Source organism: Myripristis murdjan, chromosome 1, assembly GCF_902150065.1.
Source record: "Myripristis murdjan chromosome 1, fMyrMur1.1, whole genome shotgun sequence".
Lineage (NCBI taxonomy): Eukaryota > Metazoa > Chordata > Actinopteri > Holocentriformes > Holocentridae > Myripristis > Myripristis murdjan.
This window is the reverse complement of record NC_043980.1, coordinates 41102927-41117353: the sequence shown is the minus strand read 5'-3', so window position 1 is coordinate 41117353 and position 14427 is coordinate 41102927. Positions and strand designations below refer to the sequence as shown.

Below are 14427 nucleotides of genomic sequence, written 5' to 3'. Positions count from 1 at the left end.
AAAAACAAAAAAAAAAACATCAAAGTTGCTGTAGACTAAACAAAGAGTTCCATGCCATACGGTATTGGTATCACTATTTTTGACTCTTATTATCCACTGTTGGCCACATTCCTCCTGCAGGTCTCGTGATCTTTGGGGCTGTGTTGTCCGTGTTTCAGCCCTGCTCAAAGGTTGTGCAACACTCAGCAGCAGCTGGCAGGGACATGCAGCCTAACCACAGCCGCCCTAAATGAAGATTTATTAGTGCAGCATAAACACACAGACACAAGCGCTGTTAGATCATGTTTTATCTCTCTGTCTCGCTCTCTCTCTGTCCATCTATCAGTAGATTTACTGTTGGTGAGGCAGCACCAGGACAGGAGAGCTGCTAGCTTATGTTTTCATCACAGACAGGAAGGAAGGAGGAAATTGAACTAGGTGAGTGCTGAGCATTACTTGATTTGAAAAAAAAAAGAAAAAAAAAGTTCTTTCATCAGCTTTGAGATTGAAACATAGAGACAAATTAGGCAGCAAATGACAAAAGCTCTTCTCTTATGCTTTTATTTGGAATTATTTAGAGTGTTTTTAATAATGTGCCTCAAGGTATAAAGGAAAATGAACTGGAGAAAACAGAAACAGAACTGGTCTTTTTCATGTTAAAGTGATAATTTGGTTAATTTAGAGCTATCACTATCATTTAAAAAAATCAAATGTATATGGATTGTTTTGAGGTAGAATATAAAAAGTTCACTGGTCCTACCCTGCAAACTTTAGCAGAAATACAGGGGTGGTCATAATAACAGGCCTCAGACTTTATGCAGAATTTTAACAATAATAATGCATTGTGTGGAATTTGGCAACATTCCTCAATTAAATCCATCAATTTGCCAATACAGCCAATTGTTTTAGTACAACTATGTCAGAGTCACATGTTTGTTAACAGTGTGATACATAGTCAACCACAGCTTTCCCACAGACACAGATCAAAAGACATACTCCTCCAGAGACAGCATGTAACGTGGATTCCTTTAGAACGTCAGTTGTTGATTCTTCATGTCTGTTTCCAGAATCATCCAATGAGCTTCTCAGAGGCAGTCAGTTCTCTTACCCACTTCTTTTAAATTATCATCAACACTAGCTACCCTGCTACTGAAATCTCCACAGACATACACTGAATCAGTGGCTAAGCATTAATATATTTAGCTCAGAGGGTGATTAAAGAAAAAGGAGGCATCCTTTCTCCATGCAAAGCTTCTGGTGGCAGATAACAATAAAAACCGCAAAAGGATTACCAGATTTTAATGTGAAAATTTCAAATCCCCAATACTTCATACTTCACAGAAAGTCCACATACCCATCCAGGGCATTTACATGTTTTGCTGTATTGTGGCCAAACCAAAACCATAACCCTCCAAACTGACTAAACTTGCATCAACCAAATGTGCATTTATTGAAATGATGTCTGGTTTCAGAGAACGTAAAAAGACAAATCTTAAATGACAGTTTCTTAAAGTCTAGCCGTTAACATTTCAGTGTGCTTAAGTAACTGATTTCTGGGTACGCTGAGCCAAAGAGAAAGGTCATCTTCTCTCAGCTGAACTGTGACCCGCAGCTCAGCGGGGTTTATTCTTGTCCTACTTGACAACGTGCATATTGGCTGTAATGAAAAAGTTTTTCTCCCACGGGATCTTCCTCAGAATAGTGCAGAAGTTTAAGTTCAATATTCTCTCCATCTGTTTTTATAGAGCAAATTTCTATTTTGCTTTATCAATCACCTTCCTTGAGTTTTTGTTTCCTCCTTAGTGTTGTCATTTCTCTCAGACGGTGCCCTCCACCTTGACCAGGCCACCAAGGTCCACAACCCTTTGTCTTCAGTGATGATGATGATGGTGATGATCCTGGGCGCCATGTTGCACTGCAACTCTGCCAACAATGGCTCGGACACTGTCTCCATCACTTCCTCCCCTTCCTCAAAGGGCAGACCCAACATGATGATAGAGGTATCCAGATTAAAGTCTGCTTTGGCAGCCTTTCTCTAAACCGATTCTTATATCATCCTTCTTTGACGTCCATCTAATATTGGAATCCAAGAACTGAAAGCCAGTTCAAAACTGCTTATAGTCAAGGAACTGATAAAATAGAAATACAAAAATGACCATGGATTCTGTTTATTTAAAAACATACAGTTCAGGTGCATATACAGTGTTCTTCTCACAAACTTTGCTACTACACCCTGGTTTGAATTTTCTGAATTTGAACAGACAGCATTAACGTGCATTAAGTCCAGGTGTGAGTCTATACAACACATATATCGATAATGGGTCATGATCAAATTCCATCTCATGGGTTGGTGGGAGGGACATTTGGTCACATTTGTGAATGTGTAAACAGTGCAGTGCTGCAGTGCTCCCAATGCACATGAAACAAGTTCATATAATGCCCCTTTTCCACCAAAAAGCACCTGCACCAAAAAGAGCCGGTGCTTAACTGGTTCCAACAAAGAACCCGTTTGCTTTTCCACCGGCCAAGAGCCAAGCGGAGCCAAGTCATTATGTCAGCGTAAAACATGATCACATGGGTGTGGATGTGCGAGACACTCACTCGCAATCACAAAAACAAACATGGATGACCCATCGTGGTGATGCAAATACTGCTCATGTGTTTACAAGCCTACGTTGCAGTCAAGAGGCAAAAAATGCAATTATTGCCGGCTACCCGTCGTATTTGTGGTCAGAACAAATGACGACTACGTTTAGCTATATGTTTATAGCGTTCGCTGTAACCCCGCCCACCAATGACGTGGTGGGTCGCATCATCCGTTCTTTCTCTGGCCCCTGTTTAACCCCTGCTCCAAGTTGGTGCTTGCCTGGAACTGGCTTGGAACCAGTTTGGCTGGTGCTTGGGCAGTGGAAACACAAAGAACTGGTGTTAAGTCAGGCACTGGCTCTGAACCAGCCCTGGAACCTCTTTGGTGGAAAAGGGGTATGAGAAGTGTCTATGTTTTGTTTTAGATTTATTCCTCTTGGCAATTCATGTTCAGCAGTGCAAAAAACGGCAATAATGTCATTGTTATATAGCCTAATTTAATGATATGCTGCCTTGTTCAGCAGTAGTATCCCTTAAAGAGATAGTTCACTCATTCTGAAAAAACTGATAATACCCCCCCACCCCCGCCCCAGCTGTTCTGTAGGACAGTAGTGGTGCTATCTTCCTCACGTTGTTGCTGAGTGCTGGATACTGGCTGGATGCTCCACATGCTAACTGCTGTCGTTGTTGAGGTGGGTATCGTTTTACAAATACACATGGACAACAGTTTTGCTCAAATTATTATATAAAACTGTATTTTTGTTAATTTTATTTTTTCCTACTAACCATTCAGCCATGCAGACAATATTTCTAGCCAATCACCGATTGGTAGACGGTGTTGCTAAGGATACAGTGTTTACAGCTGGCTGCTGTCTTACTCCAGCCTGCTAGGTAAATATATTGATGAGAGGTTGTGTGTCTGTGTCAGTCAGCTCTAGCCATCTGTTAACCAGCTGTGGAATGATGTCGCACCTCATACCTCTCACTGTTTCTGTTTCTGTCTATGTCTCTCACTCCCTCTCTCTCACCCCCCCACCCCCACCACCATCCCTTCATAGAGGGGCAACAGAGCTGAGCTAAGTGGTGCAGAGATGCTTTATGGGTAAAAGTCTTTGTGAGGAGCATAGCTCACTGACAAGTTATTAACCCCCCACCCCCCACCCTCCGGTTGTCTATGGTAATGACACATTTAATCAGATTTCATGCATTTTTGAAATTATTATTACACAATAGATATTCTGCTAGTACTGGCTCTTATCACTGGACCACTATTTTCCCAATGTTACATAAAAATGTGTCACTTTATGTTTAAAAAAATAATAATAAAAAAAAAAATCAACCATCATCATCTGTTTAAAGAATTTAGGGATGCTATCCAGCATTTTGATAGCTTATATAAGAATTGACCAAGAAAAAAAAAAGAAGAGGAAGAAAAATTGACCAATCCTATGTCCTGCCCCCTTTAGTTACTGCTGCTTGGAAGGACAAAGCTTATGTGCTATTTTCTGGAGATGAATGGCATAGAAGTTCTACAACTGGCCATGGATGGGTACATAAAGTTAATGTTGGAAAAAGTGGGTGAACAATAAAATTTGAAGTACAAATATTATACTGGTGCCAACATAAGATGGAGTAGCCACATCCCGCTAACATCATCCATGTACTGTAATAATGTGGATGACATATAACTGTTCATCTGTTTGCAGTATTTTCTCCTCTCACTTTTATATTGTGGGTCTGTTTTTGACAGCAGCTGCATGTTAGGACATCCAGACCATGCTAGGCTGTCCATATAACTGCTATAGGAAGTTAAGTTAGCATAGCCTCCAAATGTAAATCTTGGTTTGAGCCAAAGAGTGACATTAATTATGCCATGCATATATCGTACACGATTAAAGTGTTAAGGCTGACAGTAATTGTCACACTTCAAAGTAGTTCCACCAAAAATAGACCACAAGCGTAAAAAGAAAGGAATGGTAAAAAATGCTGCATGTGCCATGACACACTGGTGATGCACAGTGGCCACTGGTCTTTAGTTAGGTAACATCCAGTTAGCCAGCATTGAGTTTGCTCAGTGTACAGCAGTACAGCTAAATGAATCCCAAGGCACTTTCACACCTGTGTGTTTAGTCCAGTTTCAGTACAAACAAACTAAAGAATGGGAATAAGCAACTCGGTAGTGTTAGTCGTTAGCAACAAATGAACAAAATGAATTGGTGGTTGACACAGAGCAGCGAGGAAATCCATTGTCTTCCTGGTATATGGCCCAAAGGATCAATGCAATAATGAACAGCTTTTATTGGCCAAATGTGCTTATACAGTAAAGTGAAAGAGGAAAACAGACACCAGGGAAGAAAGGCTGCCTTTGTCCACCCCTCAGGCTCACAGGATTTGTCTGGCCTCACATATGAGCAGGTTGATACTCCCACATGGCTTTCAATGGTACATGTGGGTCATTTAAATTTCTTTGAAACCAAATTGAACCAAATGAACAATGCAACAAATATCAACTGTTTCACTTTATTAGAGTTGAATCAAATGTACAATGAGAGTGTGTGCATTTTGACAGAAGACTTTGCTGTTGTCGACTTAGGGTCAGGATGCATTTGAAGCTGTGGTTGCCTGATTGCACATTGCTATTGAGACTGAAAACAAGTGTGCGATCCCTTCTCAAGGCCAGCCAAAGCAGAGCAGGGTGTATAGTCATTCAGAATGGGACTCAGCTGGTGAGACTGTGTCCTTGCCTTGCAAACTTTGATATTGTTGAATATACATCTGGGATGCTGTGCCCCAGATGTATCCAAGTGCAACTCTCACAAGGGCATAGTCTGATATGAGTGAATCAATGTCTGAGCTCAGACTGTAGTGTCTTTAGTGTTGGACCTTGGTTGTGCTTGATGTAGAATCTGTAGTGGTCTAATTGAGTAAATTAATAATTCTGCTCTTCCATTAAACTTTGTGTAGGTATGTTTTTAGATTGGGCAGACTTATGTCTGAAATTCAACTCAAACAGCACCCACCTGAGATTCAGTGCAAGGCACTGATACTCCAAATCCAATGCCATTGCACTCACATGCACGCTTGTGTGTGTGATGCTGATACAATGAGGAAGTTGGAACTGGTGAGCTTTACCAATGATAAGCCAAGCTAAATTTCACAAGCTTTAAACTGGCTGCAGGTGCATTCCAAACATTGATCACAAGAGCTGAGTCCATAGTCATATGGCTGACACCTAATTTAAATCAGCTGATGTATTAGTAACTTCTCTTGCTTCCAAGATAACACCTTGGAAGCAAGCTACTGTGCAGATATCTGCACAACTGTGCACCTACACTATATTACCAAAAGTATTCGCTCACCTGCCTTTACTCATACTATGAACTGAAGTGCCATCCCATTCCTAACCCATAGAGTTCAATATGATGTCGGTCCACCTTTTGCAGCTATTACAGCTTCAACTCTTCTGGGAAGACTGTCCACAAGGTTGAGGAGAGTGTTTATAGGAATTTTTGACCATTCTTCCAAAAGCGCATTGGTGAGGTCACACACTGATGTTGGTCGAGAAGGCCTGGCTCTCAGTCTCCGCTCTAATTCATCCCAAAGGTGTTCTATCGGGTTCAGGTCAGGACTCTGTGCAGGCCAGTCAAGTTCATCCACACCAGACTCTGTCATCCATGTCTTTATGGACCTTGCTTTGTGCACTGGTGCACAGTCATGTTGGAAGAGGAAGGGGCCCGCTCCAAACTGTTCCCACAAGGTTGGGAGCATGGAATTGTCCAAAATGTTTTGGTATCCTGAAGCATTCAAAGTTCCTTTCACTGGAACTAAGGGGCCAAGCCCAGCTCCTGAAAAACAAGCCCACACCATAATTCCTCCTCCACCAAATTTCACAGTCGGCACAATGCAGTCTGAAATGTACCGTTCAGCTGGCAACCTCCAAACCCAGACTCGTCCATCAGATTGCCAGATGGAAAAGCGTGATTCATCACTCCAGAGAACGCGTCTCCACTGCTCTAGAGGCCAGTGGCGGCGTGCTTTACACCATTGCATCCGACGCTTTGCATTGCACTTGGTGATGTGTGGCTTGGCTGCAGCTGCTCGGCCATGGAAACCCATTCCATGAAGCTCTCTGCGTACTGTACTTGGGCTAATCTGAAGGTCACATGAAGTTTGTAGCTCTGTAGCAATTGACTGTGCAGAAAGTCGGCGACCTCTTTGCACTATGCGCTTCAGCATCCGCTGACCCCTCTCCGTCACTTTACGTGGCCTACCACTTCGTGGCTGAGTTGCTGTTGTTCCCAAACGCTTCCATTTTGTTATAATAGAGCTGACAGTTGACTGTGGAATATTTAGGAGCGAGGAAATTTCACGACTGGATTTGTTGCACAGGTGGCATCCTATGACAGTTCCACGCTGGAATTCACTGAGCTCCTGAGAGCGGCCCATTCTTTCACAAATGTCTTGTTTCACAGTCTGCATGCCTGAGTGCTTGATTTTATACACCTGTGGCCAGGCCAAGTGATTAGGACACCTGATTCTGATCATTTGAATGGGTGAGCGAATACTTTTGGTAATATAGTGTATATTGTGGTGTGGTTATATCTTGAAAGCATAAATTGCTAAAATGATTCTGATTCAGCCAGCATCAAACAGACCTTTTACTTATATATAACCACTTAAATGCTACAAACTGTTTAAGTGTAGCCAATGAAAAATGTTAACTTTTACACAGCTAACAGATATCAGCTGATACGCAAGATGCCTTTCCACTGCTTTGGTCCTTGCTGCAAAACCTCTCACCTCAGGAAACCAGCAACTTGCCACTAGTTGGAAGCTGGCCTGCTACCATGGCAACAGTAAACAAAATCACTGTTGATCCAACCACTCTGATATGTTGATTTGGATCAGAAAAACCATTCTCCTTCATTCAAATTCATTGGACCAAGCAAAAACAGTATTTCAAAGTTTATTTGGTAAAGAATTCAAGAATAATATCCTTTCAATCAAAGAGAAAATCAAATTGGTCATTGACATTGTTTATGGACACTGGTTGACCCCGTTCTCATCTGTAAATGGTCAGCTAGTGTTCTTCCCTGTGGCCCCTGGAGGTATGCTCGCAGGGAATAGCAGTCAAATGAGGTTAGCCAATACCAGCAAACAGGCATTATCTGTAGTAGCAGAAATGGTAATATTTGTAGAAATTGTTTTATTTTTATTTTTATGTTTATTTTGTGTTTATTATTATCATTGGTTTTAGCTGAGGGTAAAGACTGTTGCAAACTATTTGTTATGTCCATTTCAAAGACAAGCACCTTTGATTTGAACAGTGACCCAAATTATCTCTATGTTAAAGCTCAGAACTGGATTCCTCAAATGAGTAATCACAAGTGTTTTCCCCCAGGTTTGCTTCAATACAACACTGGATATTCCTGCATTACTGTTCTCACCATCTGGATCTGTGGAACATGTGGGTATTTGAGGTAAGTGCTTGACTTTTTTAGGCAGTCCAAGACTCTACATGTGGATAATCCCTTTTTTGTTTTAACAGGTTGTGCAGTACACTTAGGAGGCCTTCTCCTGGATGAAAGATCTCATAACTCACTGAACTGGCTTATTTGATGACTGAGAATGGCCTTTGTCATGTGGCAAGGAGTTCTTGCTAGAGGCTGCATTTTGTCTTGCCAGATCTGCAGTAAAGTGAAAGAGGAAAAAGACGCTTTTCTTAGTTTTGACTGTGGTCCCAGGAGATATTGTCATTGGGCTTTCTGAGCATATTGCTGAACTGCTGTGGCCTTGGGACCAAATGCTTGCCCCCCTTGGTCCCACGCATTTGTTGTAAGGCCACAAAACCCTAAAAAATGGTTTGCTGTGGCAGCCCCTGGGCAGTAGAATAAGCCTCCTTACGGCACTCAGGAGAATCAGTTGAAACATTTAAAAAAAATAGTAATAATTTAATCAACCATTTTGTGGCCTTTGAGTGTGAGCAATGGTTTCTTGTTTTTTCATGTGATGTGTTTTTCTTGTTTCTTGTTCTCTTGTTTCTTGTGGAGCATTTTAACATAAATGTTGTATTTAGGGTGCTATATAAATAAAGTCAAAGTGACTAAACTTATTGCGAGTACTGTCTTGCACATCAATGTATTTTGGTATGAAGACAGCAGCACTGAATCATGTAACCACAGATTTTGGTTTGGCCAGCAGCCCTCCTCCTCAGTTACATCTGACACCAAAGCTCTGAAGTGTGTTTCAAACAAGATAGTCTTTTTTTTTTTTCTTAAAGTAATGTGCCAAGGCTTGCTTTACTCCAGAAAAAAACATGTCACTGATGAAGTTTGAGCCACTTTACTGCTTCACTGACACAGAATCACCTGACCGGTTTGGTTTGATAGATGCAGTTTTGCACTTTGGCACAATGAAAAGTGGATTTATGAAGACTGAAATGATGCATGCATGTCTAATGCATGTTTGCTCTGTACACCAAGCACATACATCCTCTGCCCTGTATGCAATCATGTGATCACTGTTTAGAACATGATTCACATTATAATGAGCTACATCACCAATCAGCTGGTCAAGAAAACATTTCATAGAAGCAAAACAAAGAAAGTAGAAACAAGAATAGAGCGTGTACTCTAGAGTCAGATGGCTTGATTTGACTCCACAATATCTGTCTAACCAGCAGGCTTAACAGCGATTAATGTAGCTTGGTGTAACAAATTAAATTTCTTTAAAATGTTTCAAAAAGGTTGAAAGCTTCATGAAGCCTTGTTTCACCATCACAACTACCCACCTTGGAACCATTCAGAGCTATGGAATTACCTTTTGTTTCACCATATATATCCTCACACATCAAAAACTAAAAACAAACAAACAAACAAACAAACAAACAAAAAAAAACTCTTGGAATCTAAATTCACTGTGTGCAGAAGCTAATGTGACCAACACTAATTCTAACACTGCTACTAAGGAATGATACATAGTGAAGAATTATTCAGACAATGAAGACTAATCTCTCTCTCTCTCTCTCTCTCTCTCTCTCTCTCTCTCTCTCTCTCCCCTTCGGCTCAAAATTGTAGTTTGTAATTTGGAAGTTTGCAAATAACCACTCACCCACACATTAATGTTCTGTAATGTATCTGAGCTGTGTAACAATTCAGCATGGTATCTTCAAAACTCACCTACTCTGGACATTTTTCTTACTTGACCAGTAGAATTTCATGGTACTTTCACTCAAAGAACCATGAAACCAGTTAGCACCGATTAAATTAAAGTACACGCCAAAGCTATGGCATTAGGTAAGCATGAATGTATTCATTTATTGGGTTTAAATGAAACACAAATATTTTAGCCACTTTGTTCCATCTATCATGTTTTAATCAAAGATGATATATATATATACTGTACACACACACACACACACACATATATATATATATAAATACATACATATATATATATATATAGATAGATAGATAGATAGATAGCCTATATATATTCAGAGAGAGCTAATATTAACATAAGACTGTGAATACTCACGCGCACGCACGCACGCACGCATGCACACACGCACGCACGCACACACACACACACACACACACACACACACACACACACACACACACACATACACACGCAAGCTCTCTTGATAGATGGTGTGTTTCCGTCCCATTGGTGGTTTGTTCTTGCAACTAATTTGCTTTCAGTGTGAGCGGCACCAGCCGTTCTTCAATCCGTGTCTGCACTTGTCATTAACCCCCCACCCACCTCTCTCTCTCTCTCTCTCTCTCTCTCTCTCTCACACACACACACACACACACACACACACACACACACACACGCACGCACACACATAGATACCTGTGCAGGTAATGACTGAGGAACGAGCAGGCTTGCGGTCACCGAAAACAAATGACTTAAGAAAGCATTTCAGTAATGGTACTGAAACACGCTATGCATCAGCGTAGTTTTGTGTGTTTGTGTGTGTGTGTGTGTGTGTGTGCGTGCGTGCGTGCGTGCGTGCGTGCGCGCAGAGCACGCGCGCGCGGGCGGCGGTGGGTATTCTCGGATCTGATTTTTAAGGGGCACCAACAATAGGCTACCATTTATCATCTTTTCAAATCATCAGCAGGTAAACCTCGCTTCCATACACACACACACACACACACACACACACACACACAGAGGGAGAGTGAGAGAGAGAGAGAGAGAGAGAGAGAGAGTTGTGAAGGTCAGCCACTTAACCCGCTTTAATCACGGCCACCATTACCATCATCACAGTATTATGTGGAAATCAACACCAGGCCATAAAGCCAGCTCATTATCTGGCAGCCTGAACGCCCGTTCATTTGTCATGTGTATGGATTACTGTTGTTACCACTGTGACTAGACCAGGGACAGAAGGCCCTGAACTGATATATGAAATTATTCTATGACATTTCAGCCGTACAAAGGCTCCTTAAATGGATTTATATCATTTGAATTAAAATAATAATAATGATGATAATAATGATGACAATAATAATAATAATAATAATAATAATAATAATAATAATTGTGGAAAATAAATTCATTCGTTTACAAAATTTATTTTGTGTGTGTGTGTGTGTGTGTGTGTGTGTGTGTGTGTCTTTGCGTCTTTATATATTTCTTAAAAATTTAATTGTAACGTACGCTACACTCTGGCAGCGCTCCTCAAATGAGCTCAACAGCCTAATAAGTTTCGGCCTGCTACACAGATGCGCACACACACACACACACACACACACACACACACACACACACACACACACACACACACACACACATTTTAAATTCCAGAGAACAACACACTGTGTTTATTCTTTTCACATATTTCACAAATAATAGTGAGATGTTTTGATAGGCAGAGGCCTGCGTTTCAGATGATGAAATAATAGTTCAGCTCGGCTTTGTGTTTAAACGATTCTCCACATGTAGTTCAAATGTTAATTATATTCAAAAAGCTATTTAGATTTTAGCTTCTGTATTACATTATCAAATGTCACCGTGTTTTTTTTTTTTTTCTTTAGTTTTATTTTAGCAGAAGGGCTAAACTAAGGCTCCACCAGCGTCATGTGAAGAGAAGCAAGTTTTATTCCTGAGGTGTCTTCCAGGCTTATTAGACCTCGGACACAAAGAGCCACAGTTTCCTTCATCTAGGCCCATTTATTGTTTAGGCCTTTAGTTTCATCCACTAGAGCTTCTAAGCAGCTTCCAGCATTTTGCCGCCCCGTTTCCTCGCCACAAGTGAACCAGTGCGGCGTCTGAAAAGCAGCCGTTTGCTTCGTGTCGTTCGTGCCCTGCGAGTCCTCAGCAACTGCACTTGATTTCTTAATAATAATAATTATAACAACAACGACAACAACAACAACAACAACAATAATAATAATGATTATGATAAACCCTATAAACTTAGCTAATAATTATCAGAAAACTTTTAAATCGTCATTAAAAAAATTTAAAAATACAAAAGTTACAATAAATACATATATGTATAATTATTTCAATCCTGAATTTAAATAAATATTAAAAATATCTAAACAACTACAATACATTTTAACGAATTGCACAAGAAATTCTAAAAAGCAAAAAACAAACAAACAAACGAACAAGAATAATGATAATAAATTACAAAATTAGTAATACATTAAATTAAATTAAATTAAATTAAATTAAAATACAATGAAGACAATGAAGTTTAGCGGGCAAAATAAATGATTTCAAAAGAAAAGAGCACTCCCGGGCTTCTGGCTCTCAGCGAGTTCAGCGAGTCCAGCTGCTTGATTATTCATCTTCATCAGACACTTCTTACCTGCTACAGTGAAAGTGGGATGTGCGCTCTTTGTGTTGGCCGTTTCTAAAGCTTTATGACAAGGTCATCCACGCACATGTAGAGTGTGTGTGTGTGTGTGTGTGTGTGTGTGTGTGTGTGTGTGTGTGTGTGTGTGTGTGTTTGGCTACACATGCTCTAAACACATTGTTTACGTGGAAGTGTCAACGCAAAATCCTCCTGCTTCGCGTTGGCGGAGTTTCTTTCTCAGATGAACTCAGATAATGGCTTTTTTCCAAGTGACAGGCCATGGTGTATGGTTTTGCAGTGTTGTGTTTGGCTTTATTAAAAAAAAAAAAAAAAAAAAACTACACTGAAATGAAGCCTTCAGGGTGTCACCAGTCCCACATCCACGTTATTACGGAAGGCCGACATCTAACATTATCAGGCTGGATTAGGAGGCTCAGCAGCAGCCTCACCAGCGAGCATCAGCCCCACACCTCTGCTGATGCTTCTTATCATAGTGTAGGGACAGTTATTACTGCGATCACTTGTTAGAATACCACAATTTTAACTCTCTCAGTTTATACTTATTAGGTAGCAGCTGTTGAGCTGTCTTGTATCGCTTTCCGCTACTACTATTTTCCTTCTCACCTCTTTTGTATACTTCTTCTTCTTCTTCTTCTTCTTCTTGTCCTACTTCTTCTTTTAAATGTTGTGGATTGTTATCACTACAAATAGGCTAACTCAATAAATGAATGAATAAATGTTCCCAAAAATTAAGACGGCTATAGTGGCAGCAACAGTAGTGGTGGTGGAATAGTATAGAATAGAATAGAATAGAATAGAATAGAAAACCTTTATTGTCATTGTGCAAGTAAGGACATTAGAGGCACTCTCCCTGATCAGTGCACATTAATAAAACAATAAAAGAAAGACAACAAGCACACGTTCAATGAATATGAAACTAAAATACTATAAAAAGAATGGATATTAGAAGTAGCAATTTAAATTCTTTAAAATAAAAACCAAAGTGAAGCATTGTGAACAGGGGCGCCGTATGGGGGGGAAGTTAGGACAATTCCAAGGGCCCTTACAGGGGCCCCAAAAAATAGGTAAAAACTAACATAAAATTATTAAACCATCATCTAGTAAATATAGCCTATATAGGCTATATATATATTTTTTTTTTCATGGGACCCAAAATTCCTGGCGGCGCCCCTGATTGTGAATGAAAGAAGCTGGAGGTGCGCAGCATGTTGGAGTGGCTGTGGATCTTCCTCTGCAGGGCGTGTTCACGAGTCACAAGCCACATTAAACCCTTTAATCGGAGCTATTTTGTTATTAAGCCACTTTTAGCTGCTGGTCATCACACACACACACACACACACACACACACACACACACACACACACATATGCACGCACGCACACACGCACGCACGCACACACACGCGTTTCAACGTCTGAGCTTAATAGTGCTTCAATCAATAAATCAGTGATTAGAGGGCAGTGGGCTCAGCCTGCAGCCTGTCTTCTCTGTGCGGACGTGCAAAATGAAAAACATGAGCGGAATATTCCACTGAAACGCAGCGGTGCTCGGAGGTGACGCCGCACACACTAAGTGAGGCTGAAGAATTCGCTCAAATGGCGACAGTGAGTCTAAAAGACGTGATTCCATACATGTGAATAAAAAATAAAAAATAAAAGACAGGCTGCTGCAGGGCGGACTGATCTCAGAACCGCACCGGCCAACAAAGACCAGAGAGCTCGATGAATGTATTTTACATCCAGACACAAATTCACGTTCTTTTGCGTATGTATTTTTCTGACTATTTTGCATTATGGATTTCTGTGTTTGTTTTTGCTGGGTTTCGTTGTTGTTGTTGTGTTTAATATTATCTATAGGCCTACCACTGCTGTAACTCTGAGAGTCCCAAAGGCGTTAAATGGCTTTTTAACCTAATAGTAGTGTGTGTGTGTGTGTGTGTGTGTGTGTGTGTATAGCCTATATATATCTATATATCTATATATCTATATCTATATATATCTATATATAGATATCTATATATATAT

The 14427-nt window shown here is 40.5% G+C and overlaps 1 long non-coding RNA gene across 2 annotated transcripts; it reads left to right on the top strand.

The window, feature by feature from the left end:
• Positions 1-324: 324 nt before the first annotated feature.
• Positions 325-8633, top strand: LOC115369930 (uncharacterized). Of its 2 annotated transcripts, none has more exons than XR_003929211.1 (4): positions 325-417; positions 1801-1979; positions 7967-8045; positions 8114-8633. It is a non-coding gene; the product is annotated as an uncharacterized LOC115369930 (long non-coding RNA). The 2 variants fall into 2 exon arrangements; XR_003929206.1 differs by having other exon boundaries at positions 1783-1979.
• Positions 8634-14427: the final 5794 nt, after the last annotated feature.